The sequence below is a fragment of the Plecotus auritus genome, assembly GCF_963455305.1.
Source record: "Plecotus auritus genome assembly, chromosome: 1".
In the NCBI taxonomy this organism is placed as follows: domain Eukaryota; kingdom Metazoa; phylum Chordata; class Mammalia; order Chiroptera; family Vespertilionidae; genus Plecotus; species Plecotus auritus.
This window is the reverse complement of record NC_137770.1, coordinates 160,657,527-160,670,069: the sequence shown is the minus strand read 5'-3', so window position 1 is coordinate 160,670,069 and position 12,543 is coordinate 160,657,527. Positions and strand designations below refer to the sequence as shown.

At 43.1% G+C, this 12,543-nt stretch overlaps 1 pseudogene across 1 annotated transcript; it reads left to right on the top strand.

Moving 5' to 3' along the window:
• The first annotated feature begins 811 nt into the window (after positions 1-811).
• LOC308241497 (glutamate dehydrogenase 1, mitochondrial-like) lies at positions 812-2,296 on the top strand (annotated as a pseudogene). Its single transcript has one exon. The product of its transcript is annotated as a glutamate dehydrogenase 1, mitochondrial-like (transcript).
• The last annotated feature ends 10,247 nt before the right edge of the window (positions 2,297-12,543 follow it).

The window sequence follows — 12,543 nt, the reverse complement described above, 5'->3', positions numbered from 1 at the left end:
TCCTTCTCCTCCCAGAATGCTGGCAGCAAGGCGCATGCTCAGCAACAGACAAGACTGAAGTGCGCATGCCCGGCACTGGGCTTGGTCCCCATTGGGCTTGCAAAGTAACTTGGGCCATGAAGTGAGACTTGTCGTTTTCTTTTCTTTTTTTTTTTTTTAATTTCTTAACTTTTTATAGAATTGGGCAAATTAAAATAGAATAAGTTAACAAGTGTTTTTTTTTTAAAAAAATGTTTTATACAAAAATACTGTCAAAATTTCCTAAAAAGCTTTCAATACTGAATATAACTATTAGCACAGTGTCAAAAATGTTGAAGAGGGAAACAAATAAAAATCTGTGCTCCTGCAGCCTGGCCTGCATGCGCCTTCACCAGGGAGGCCTGGGAGACCATGGAGGAAGAGGAGGCAAGGCTCTAGGAATGCCAGGGCCCCAGCCCTGCCATTCACAGGAAAGGTTGGCAGAAGCCCGAAGTCCTTGTTCCTGGGTAGGCAGCGAGTGCCCAGGGAGGGTACCGCTCCTGAGGGCAGGAAGCTGTGGCTTAAAAGGGAGGCCCTTGCAGGGCCATCCCTCCCTCCCATGGTCCCCAGCCTCCCAAGGAACTTCTCCTCAGCTCCCGCCATGTCCCACTGCCTAGGCAAGGCATCAGGCTGCAGCCCTGGGCTCTGTTGCAGCTGACCGGGCTGTGCTGCTGGGCCGGCCTGGCCCTCAGGCAGCCCGCAGCCGCCACCCTGCAGCAGGGGCTCCCACCACCTTCCTGGTGACACTACAGCCAGGCAGCAGCTGACAGCCAGGACAACCCGACTTCTCAGGATGGTGGAGAGCTTCTTCCACCGCGTGCCAGCATCGTGGAGGACAAGCTGGTGGAGGACCTCAAGACCCAGGACAGGGAGGAGCAGAAGCACAAGTGGGTGCGTGGCATCCTGCGGATCAAGTCCTGCAACCATGTGCTGTGCCTGTCCTTCCCCACCTGGCTCCATGATGGCTCCTGGGAGGTCACCGAGGGCTACCAGGTCCAGCCCCGCCAGCCCCGCACGCCCTGCCAGGGAGGGAGGTATTCGTTGCAGCACTGATGTGAGTGGAGATGAAGTGAAAGCTTTGGCTTCTCTGACTACATATAAGTGTGCAGTGGTTCATGTGCCGTTTAAGGGTGCCAAAGCTGGTGTTATGATCAACCCCAAGAACTATACCGATGATGAGTTGGGAAAGATCACAAGGAGGTTTACCATGGAACTGGCAAAGAAGGGCTTTATTGGTCTGGGCATTGGCGTGCCTGCCCCACACATGAACCCGGAGAGCGAGAGATGTCCTGGATTGCGGACACCTGTGCTCACACCATCGGGCACTAGGATACTAATGCCCATGCCTGTGTCACTGGCAAGCCCGTCAGTCCAGGGATGGATTTCTGCTACTGGCTGGGGAGTTTTCCATGGAATCAAAAAGTTCATCAATGAAGCTTCTTACATGAGCATTTTAGAAATGACACCAGGGCTTGGAGAAAAAACATTTGTTGGTTAGGGATTTGGTAATGTGGGCCTTCACTCTATGGGGAATTTGCATCACTTTGGTGCTAAATGTGTTGGCGTTGGTGAATCTGATGGGAGTCTCTGGAATCCAGATGGTATTGACCCAAAGGAACTGGAAGACTTCAAAATGCAGCATGGATCAATCGTGGATTTCCCTAAGGCAGAGCTTTACGAAGGGAGCATCTTAGAGTCCAACTGTGACATACTGATCCCTGCTGCCAGTGAGAAGCAGCTGACCAAGTCCAGGGCACCAAGAATCAAAGCCAATATCATCGCTGAAGGTGCCAATGGGCCAACAACTCTAGAAGCCAATACGATTTTCCTGGATAAGAACATCATGGTTATTCCAGATCTCTACCTGAATGCTGGGGTAGAGGGGGCGCTTACTGTATCTTACTTTGAGTGGCTGAAGAAACAAAATCATGTCAGCTATGTCCGTTTGACCTTCATATATGAAAGGGATTCTAACTACCACTTGCTCATGTTGGTTCAGGAGAGTTTGAAAAGGAAATTTGGAAAGCATGGTGGAACTATTCCTGTAGTACCCACATCAGAGTTCCAAGACAGGATATCGGGGGCATCTGAGAAAGACATTGTGCACTCTGGCTCAGCCTACACCATGGAGCTCTGGCGCCAGGGAAATCATGCACACAGCCATGAAAATAATCTGGGATTGGACCTGAGAACAGCTGCCTATGTCAATGCCATTGAGAAAGCCTTCAAGGTGTACAATGAAGCCGGTTTGACCTTCACACAGATGGATTGCCGCTGACTTCTTTACTACTCTCTTCACCTCTTCATCTGTAGACCAGCACAAGTTGACATGTAACCACAGATCTTTCTCTCATTGCTTATTAGACAATGGACAACATTCTCATGGGTTGATCCAAATGAGCCCCTTAAGAAAAAAGAAATTAAAGTTAGGGGATCATGTGCTAGAGAAAAAGTAGATGCCAGAGAGCCATTTGGGTGTATCAGCAAAAGAACTCAATTCTATAGATTACAAACAAAAATAAATGCTATTTCTCTTTATGCATTTTATTCTCCTAGAATAAAATAAGTACATGCTGCTGTAATAAAATTGCCTTTAATCACTTTCTAAGCCTAACTTTGACTAAGAAGAGAAAAATTATAAGCACAATGAATGAAAAAGCTAGTATTTTTATAATATAAAACAGTATCATTTATAGTTTATCAGTAGTATGCTGTCCAACAAAACAAAAAGCCCGATGGAGAGTCAGTTATCTTCTTTCCTATCACTGCAAAGCAAATGATGGAGCCTATTTCTGTTGTGTGAGACTGTCAGAATTTATTAACCACACTGATGACATACAGTCCAAAGAATACAGTAACATCCTTATGTTAATTAATTGCTCTTCTTTTTTCAAAGTCTATTGTGTTGACTGCTTGAACAAAAACTCAAGTAGAGTGTCCCAGGGAAAGAAAAAAAAAAAAAAGTTGGGCTCCCTCTTTGGAGTCTGGCTGGCAGCTATGAGCATTGCCAATAATGGCCAAACTCACACTGTCTTTGTGTCCCCTTCCAGAGGCCTCCCCTTCCACACAGATTCCACAGCGGCCTGGGCCTTTTGAATAGTAGTGTCCCAATGAAGTGTCAGATATTATTTATGTAAGAATGAGCTTTTTCTTTTTTTAAACAATAACATCCTTTCAGTAATTTGAAGTACTTTGTAACTGCAAGATTTAATCTGGTGATAAAATCAGTTATTAAAAGTCTACATATTCAGAAATAAAATCTGGGAAATGTTTGCCACTGAGGACATTCCACACACCCTACTATTGTCTGTACATATGGGGGAGGGGCAGCCAACTTGAAAGAGAACAGTGTGACTTTTTCTGATCCGAAACGGCTTGGGCCACATCTGTTTAACCCTCCAGTTTTGCATATTTTAAAAATTAGTCTGTACTCAAATGCATAGTTAAAAAAAGTGTGCAGAGTTTGTGCATCTGCCCTTCAAAGTTCATGCAACCAACTAATGCGATTTTTCCTTTTACTCATAAATTTGAATGCAGTTCAGTCATTTGGAACCATCTACAAAATCCACAAGACTAAGCAGTTTGCCAAGATTAACATCTAAAGGTTGAGCACTGAAGAATGTGAGGAAATCAGGAATGAAAACAAACAACAAAAAAAGACCACGTTAGCTAGATATTTCAACAACACAAGAGAGGTGAATGTCAAGGCTATAAAAAGGAAACAAAAACGGGGGGGGGGGAGTGGCAGTAATTTTTAAACCAACTTGTACAAGTTTATAGTTTAGTTTGTTTCCAAGTTCTCAAACCTTTCAAGGTTTGAAAAGTGAGATACTTTGTCTAAGGGAATGTGTTTTAATTCACACCAAAGAAGTTGAAGGGTTTGATTCTTTTCACCGAATTTCCATCTAGTCAACAGCTTACTCTACTAGGTCGTTGTTTGCACACAAAGTCCATCATGAAATCAAATTTGTTTTGCCCCAGCCAGAGTTCAGACAGCTCCTTGATGCCGTCCAAACCCATTTCTATCACTAAGGACATAAGCACTTCCTCGTCCATGAAATCAATGTCTATGACTTTGGGCAGCAGCATTGCATCAGGGACATGGGCCACAGAGGTGGACTTGTTGCTGCTGCTACTGGCACAACAGCCCAAGGTACCACTGGAGCCACCAGGGGTGCTGCTGCCACCCTAGCAGGGGATGCTGCTGCTGCTGCCATGTTGCTGTGTTTGCAGGTGCAATCTCAGAAGAGCTGGTTTGTCTGGTTCCTCTGGTGGCCTGCAGCAGAGTGCAAATCCAGCATGTCCTGGTTGTGGGGGTAGGGGTGATGGGTGAAATACTGGTTGCTGAGCTTCTGCAGCTGCATGCTGGCCTGCAAGGAGCCTCTGGGCTGGCCATGGGGCGAGGGGGCATGAGCTGGGAGTTGTTAAACCTAGCCTCAATAGAACTTTCCCTATCAATAATTACTTTAAATGTAAAAGGTTAAACTCCCCAATCAAAAGACAGAGTGACGGAGTAAATGAAAACAAACATCAAACAATAACAAGGCTTAACTGTATGCTGTCTGTTATGAGTCTCTCATTAGATTTCAGAGCACAGAGCACCAGTAGGCTGAAAGTGAAGGGAGAGGAAAAATGTGCAAATAATAACCAAATGAGAGCACTCTACTTATATCAGGTAAAGTACACTTTAAGAGACAAAGAGGAGCTTTATAAAACAATAAAAGGAGGAGCTTTATAAAACAACTAGTAGGGTATAATAATTGTAAATACATACTGGTCTAACATCAGAACACCTAAATATATAGAGCAAATGTTGGTAGAATTGGGGGGACACATAGACAATATCTGGATCTGGAACAAGACCAGTAAGCCCACTCTTGCTAATTCTATTCAGAATAGTAATATAAGTCTTAGCCAGAGCAGTTAGTCAAGAAAAAGAAATAAACCAAAGTACTTGTATGCATGCATATAAGTATAACCAATGGACACAAGACACTCGGGGGGGGGGGGTGGTGCATGGGATGAGGGCATGCGACAGTGGGTAGAGGAGGCTGGAGGAAGGTCAATGGGGGGAAAAAGGAGATATATGTACTACTATATGTAATACTTTAAACAATAAAAATATGTTATTTAAAAAAATAAAAGGCATCAAAATCAACATACAAAAATAATTTGTTTTTTTATGCACTGACAGCAAACTATCTGAAAATGGAATTAGGAAACCAATCCCATTTATAATAGTACCCAAAAGAATAAACTGCTTAGGAATAAATTTAACTAAGCAGGTGGAAATCCTACATACTAAAAACTACAAGATGATGAAAAAAATTGAAGACACAAATAAATGGAAATCTATCCTACATTTACGTATTGTAAGAAATGGAATGTATGTCTACATAAATACTTGAACATGGATGTTTATAGAAGCACTGTTCATAATAGGCAAAAAGTAGAAAAAAGCCAAATGTTTATCAGCTCATGAATGGATAAACAAAATTTGGTATATTCATACAAAGGAATATTTAGCCATAAAAAGGAATGAAGTATGGATAAGTGAAGTACAACAGGGATGGGCCTTAAAAACATGCTAAGTGAAAGAAGGTTGTCACAAAATGCTACAAAGTGTATGAATATATTTACATAAAATTACCAGAATAGACAAATAGATAGAGACAGGAAGTAATTGCCGGGGGCTGGATGGAGAGAGTAATGGGAAGGTGTTTTTAATGAGTGTGAATTTCTTTGGGATGATGAAAATGATCCAAAGTTGTATAGTGGTAACAAATCTATGAATATACTAAAAGTTGTTGAATTGTATAATTAAAAGGAGGTAATTTTATGGTATGTGTCTTATACATCATGAAAACTGTTAAAAATAGCAATTGTATGTTTTTCTTCTCTCTCCCTATTTCTGTTAATAAATAAAACCTGTTTGTTTTGCAAAAGAGTGAAAGGAGATGTGTGCAATGAAGGGACTTCATGCTTCTTCTGGGATTTGGCACCTCAGCTCCTACAAAGGTAGTGATAATGGCCTTGGAGATGGAGAGGCAGCAGACAGAGTCCTGACCAGGACTAGTCACTGCTTGAATTTGGGGAATTTGGATGGGCCTCCCTTTCTTCATTGGTTGGATGCTTTCTCTCCAGGTTAGGTTACTTTGTGCATTAAGTCAGTGCTTTTCCAATTTTAATAGCTATAAAGTACCTGCGGAACATGTTAGAAATGAAGATTTAGAGGCTCCACCCACAAAGTATTGCTTTTAATTTGATTTGGCTCTTCTATCTATGCATGTCAGTTAATCTCCATGGGAGTGGTTAACTCATCAGGAGTTGAAAATTTAAAAATACACCCCAAATCTTTTCATTACAGAGTGAGCAAGAAGAAGGTAATGAAGAGGGAATAATTACAGATAACTTAAAAAGTTCAGTCTGGTGGGCCAGGACAAAAGTAGACAGCTAAGAAAAAATACAAAATTATGAAGCAGAAATAATCATTTAATGACCAATTTAGTAACCAAAAAAATTATAAGATATTTTGGAGTGACGATGTTTATTTTCTTTTACCTTTTTTGTCCTACCTCAGGTGTTGTTTGAAGTTTTTTCCAAGTTTACATAGCTAAGTCACTAATGTATTCCACTTAAAGCTACATCTTTTTTGCATTGATAGATAATTTTTAGCATTGGATATTTGGTTTGGAATGAACTTCATAATCTCAGATAGAGTGAATTAGTTTAGGAATGTAAATTTAATGGTTGTGTAAATCTATAGATCACATAGAGACTATAAACCCAGAGGCAGGGGGTTAAAGGCAACAACATGGGGGAGCCAGCTCCGGGCTCACAAGATTCAATTGTAAGCATCTTGTCCCCATATTGGTAGCTTGAAATTAGCCATGGTGGTGGGAGGGAGTATTTGCACCATAGAAATTGGCAAATACTACAAATCAAGACTCCTCTTTAATCAGTTGTTAAACATTTATCACATGTTATAAGTCAACAGTTAGCTTCCTCACCTCTAACTCCTAGACCTTAGAAAAGCAATAAGTTCTGTGGACTAACTCTGCTTATGGGATTGGTCATTTGCTCCTGAATAAGTAGACCTTTATTTTAATGCTCTTCTAGGTTGCCAAGAGTAAGGTGGCAGATGTCATCGAGAGAGCAGTTGATGTAGACTATCAACTTATTGATCTGGCTTATATGTACCTAAATGAAGAAGAGATTGGGAGGGCCATCTGGAAGAAAATTGTCAACGGCACTGTGAAAAGAGATGACATATTCTGAACTTTGAAGGTGCTCTGTAGAGTTTCAGATGTACCTGAGGGAAGCTCATTCTTAGCTGAATAGTTTCTTGGCAAATTTCTCCTCTCATTGTTTAAATGTTGATTCACTCTCAGACCTTGGAAGACTTATTAGGAACTAGTGGCCCGGTGCCCAAAATTCGTGCATGGCGGAGGGGATGTTCATCAGCCTGGCCTGCAACCTCTCCAATCTGGGACCCCTCAAAGGATGTCCTACTGCCTGTTTACAGGGATTGGGCCTAAACCGGCAGGCTGACATCCCTCTTGCAATCTGGGACTGCTGGTTCCTAACCGCTCATCTGCCTGCCTGCCTGCCTTCCTGATTGCCCCTAACGATTCTGCCTGCTGGCCTGCTCGCCCCCAACTGCCTCCTGCCACCGGGATGCTTGCCCCCAAATGTCCCCCTGCCAGCCTGCTCACCCCCCCACTGCCCCACCACTGCACCCCCCCACTGCCCTGCTTGCCTCCACCTTCCCTCCCCACTGGCCTGCTCAATCCCAACTGCCCCCTGCTGGCCTGCTCACTCCAAACTGCCACCCCGCTGTCCTGATTACCTCCAACTGACCCCCACTGATGGCCTGCTTGCCTCCAACCTGCCCCCCTGCTGGTCTTCTTACCCCCAAAGGCCCTACCCCCCACCAGCCTGATCACCCACAACTGCCCTCCCCTCTTGCCCTCTAACCACCTCTACCTCGGCCCTGCCACCATAACTTTGTCCTGAAGAATGTCCAGAAGGTCTCTTGGAAGGTCTCCCAGTATAATTAGCATATTACTTTTTATTAGTATAGATAGAGGCCTGGTGCATGGGTGGGGGCCGGGTGGTTTGCCTTGATGGGTGTCTGGGATCAGGGTGGGGGTTCCCTTGGGGTTTGGAGCAGCCTGGGCCAGGGGCCTGTGGTGGTTTGCAGGCTGGCCACGCCCCTGTGGGGTGAGGGTCCCTGCTTGGGGGGCGTGGCCAGACTAGGGGAGGGGCTGAGGGCTGTTTTCAAGCTGGGCACACCCACTTAAGAGTGGGGGTCCCCACAGGGGTGCCTGGCCAGCCTGGGTGAGGGGCTGATGGCTATTTGCAGAATGGCCATGAACCCGGCAACCCAAGCTCCCAGCTCCTTGTTTTTTTCCTTTTTGTTTTTTTTTTCAGCGCCTCCTTGAGTGGAGGCCAGGGCAGACTGGAAGCAGGTATCTTGGATTTATTTATCTTCTATAATTGAATCTTTGTAGCCTTGAGCAGAGGCCAGAGCTGGCCAGGGCAGGTGGGAAGCTAGGCTTCCTACATTGCCAGGGGCAACACAAGCCTCCTGCTTGCTCCAGCTCCATGGCTGCCACCATCTTTGTTGTGTTAATTTGCATACTCACTCGGATTGGCTGGTGGGTATAGCAGAGGTACCTTCAATTTGCATGTTTCTCTTTTATTAGTGTAGATTGGCAAACACCAATGACAATGTAAGAATCTTAAAAGGGGCCAGACAGAGACAGAAAGTTACCTACAAAGGATTCCCCATCAGAATAGTGACTGATTTCTCAACAGAAACACATCAGGCCAGAAAGGAATGGAATGAAATATACAAAGTCATGCAAAGGAAGGGTCTGAATCCAAGAATACTGTACCCAGCAAAGCTATCAATCAAAAATGAGGGTGAAATCAGGAGCTTCAGAGACAAAAAAGGACTAAGGGAGTTCATTATGACCAAACCAGCAATGCAAGAAATGCTAAAGGGTCTGCTGTAAAAAGAAGAAATAGGAAGCAAAGAAGGAACACAGGGGTAAAGAATAAAAATGGCAACAAACAAGTACCTATCAATAATAACTTTAAATGTAAATGGATTAAATGCCCCATCAAAAGTCATAGGGCAATTGAGTGGATTAAAAAAACATGACCCATATATCGGCTATCTACAAGAAACCCACTTCAGAAAAAAAAGATGCACCCAGACTGATGGTGAAGGGATGGAAAATGGTTTTTCAGGTGAATGGAAATGAAAAAAAAAAGCTGGGGTAGCAATACTTATATCTGACAAATTAGATCTCAATGTGAAGGACATAAAAAGAGATAAGGAAGGCCACTTCATAATACCAAAGGGAGCATTCCAACAAGAAGAAGTAACACTGGTAAATATATATGAACTCAATACAGGAGCACTCAAATACATAAAAAAACTTTTGGAGAATAGCAAGGGAGAGATTGACAGTAATACAATCAGAGTAGGGGACATTTTTAATTTAATAAATCTTTATTGTTCAGATTATTACAATTGTTTCTCCTTTTATCCCCCCATAGCTCCCCTCCAACAGGTTCCCACCCCACCCTTTGTCCTTACCTCCCCCCACACCGTCCTCATCCATAGGTGTACAATTTTTGTCCAGTCTCTTCCTGCACCCCCCATAGCCTTTTCCCCCTGAGAATTATCAGTCCACTCCCTTTCTATGCCCCTGATTCTATTATATTCATCAGTTTATTCTGTTCCTCAGCTGTTTAATTCACTTGATTTTTAGGTTCACTTGTTGATAGATATGTATTTGTTGTTCATAATTTTTATCTTTACTTTTTTCTTCTTCCTCTTCTTAAAGAACACCTTTCAGCATTTCATATAATACTGGTTTGGTGGTGATGAACTCCTTTAGCTTTTTCTTATCTGAGAAGCTCTTTATCTGACCTTCCATTCTGAATAATAGCTTTGCTGGGTAGGGTAGTCTTGGTTGTAGGTTCTTGCTATTCATCACTTTGAATATTTCTTGCCACACCCGTACGGCCTGCATAGTTTCTGTTGAGAAATCAGCTGACAGTTGTATGGGTGTTCCTTGTAGGTAACTAACTGTTTTTCTCTTGCTGCTTTTAAGATTCTCTCTTTGTCTTTTGCTCTTGGCATTTTAATTATGATGTGTCTTGGTGTGATCCCGTTTGGATTCCTTTTGTTTGGGGTTCTCTGTGCTTCCTGGACTTGTAAGTCTATTTCTTTCACCAGGTTGGGGAAGATTTCTGTCATTATTTCTTCCAATAGGTTTTCAGTATCTGGCCCTCTCTCTTCTTATGGCACCCCCATAATTCTGAAGTTGGTACGCTTGAAGTTGTCCCAGAGGCTTCTTACACTATCTTCAATTTTTGGATTCTTTTTTTTTTTTTTTGCTTTTCCTGGTTGAGTTTTTTTTTTGCTTCTTTGTATTTCAAATCTTTGATTTGATTCTTGCGTTCCTCTAGTCTGCTGTTGGGTCTCCATATAATAGTTTTTATTTCAGTCAGTGTATGTTTAATTTCCAGCTGATCCTTTTTCATATCTTCGAGGGTCTTGTTATATTTATCGGCCATTTCTAGGATATTCTTGAAGAGTCTTATAACCGTGGTTTTGAATTCTATATCCAGTCATTTATTTTCCTCCATTTCTTTCGTTTGTGATCTGTTTCTTCGTCTCCTCATTTTTCACTGCTTCCCTGAGTTGGTAGAGTAGCATTGTGTGCTAGGTTTCCTATATGGCCAGTGGGTCGGCCTCCCCAGTTAATCTGAGGTGGACACTCTTGGTGCACCACTTTGTGGACTATGTGTACAGCCTTGTTCTAGTTAAGTCTTGATTGTTGTTGGTATCACAGGGAGGAATTGACCTGCAGGCCAGTTGGTTGTGAGGATCATCTGTGTCTATGCTGGGAGAATTTCGGTCCTGGAGACAGCCTTATAGGATTAGCCTTGCCAGATTGCAAAAGTCTCTGTGCTCAGCGTGGAAGGGGTGGAGTCTCAGGGCGGGGCAGCCAGTCTTGGCTTCATCTCGACACTCCCCTTGTGTGTGTGTCTCCAGACCTCTGCCTTCCATGGTTCCCGAGTTTCCACCTTACAGTCTAGATTGCCCCCGTGGGTCCCCAGGGGCTCGCACGGAACTGCAATTCAGTGCAGTTGGAGCTGGGGTTCAGTGCTGACAGGGGCTTTCAACTCCTTTCCGCTAGGGAATGCCTGTGGTAACCTCCGCAATCAGTCATTGTGCACCCCTGCTGCTGCGGCTCCCCTGAGTCTCCGAGTCTCCGTGTGCCTTTCTCTCTACCTGACAGTCCAAACCCCAGTGTATGAGCCTGGGTCCACAGGGTTTCGCCCGAAAATGAGGTTCAGTGGAGTCGGAACTGCGGTTCAGTGCAGTCGGGGGATTCTTTACCCCTCCCGCCAGAGAAAGCCAGCCAGGCACTCTGCCGCCCTTCCTCTCTGCGCTCGCGTGTCTCTGTACCTCAGCTCTTTGCAGCTCCTTCTCCGTAAGCTTTCCTCTTTCCTTTTAGTTGTAGAATTTCTGCTCAGCCAGCTTTCCTGTGGTTCTGGATGGTGACCGTTCTATCTTTTACTTGTAGTTTGGAAATTGTTGTTGGGGCAGCAGTTTAGGTGCTTACCTATGCCGCCATCTTGGTTTCTCCTTCATTAGGGGATTTTTATGCCCCACTAACAACACAGGACAAATCCTCTAAACAAGAAGTCAGCAATGGAATATCAATCCTAAATGACACACTAGACCAGATGGAATTAAATGACATCTTCAGAGCATTTCACACCAAAGCCACACAATACACATCTTATCAAGTGGACAAGGGTCATTTTCAAACATAGACCATATACTGGATCACAGGCAAAGTCTCTTCAAATTCAAGAAGATAAAAATCATATCAAGCATCTTCTCAGATCAGAATGGCATAAAACTAGAAATAAACTACAATAAAAACAATCAAATAATCAAACACATGGAGACTAAATAGGATGCTATTAAACAATGACTGGGGTACAAGAGAGATCAAAGAAGAAATAAAAAACATCATGGCAACAAACAACAATAAAAATACAACAATCCAAAATCTATGGGACACAGAGAAAGCAGTCTTGAGAGTGTAGTTCATAGCTCTACAAGCCTACTGCAAAAAACAAGAAACAATGGTAATAAATTACCTAACCTTACAACTCAAAGAGTTAGAAAGAGAGCAACAAGAAAAGACCAGGGTAAGCAGAAGGAAGGAATTAATAAAGATCAGAGTGGAGATAAATGACATAGAGATCAAAACACACACACACACACACACACAAAAAAAAACAAACAAACAAACAAAAAAAAAACAATACAAAAGATCAACAAAACCAAGAGCTGGTTCTTTGAAAGGATAAGCAAGATTGATGAACCTCTAGCCAGGCTTACCAAGAAGCAAAGAGAGAGGACCCAAATAAACAAAATCAGAAATGAAAGAGGAGAAATAACAACAGACCCCACAGAAATACAAA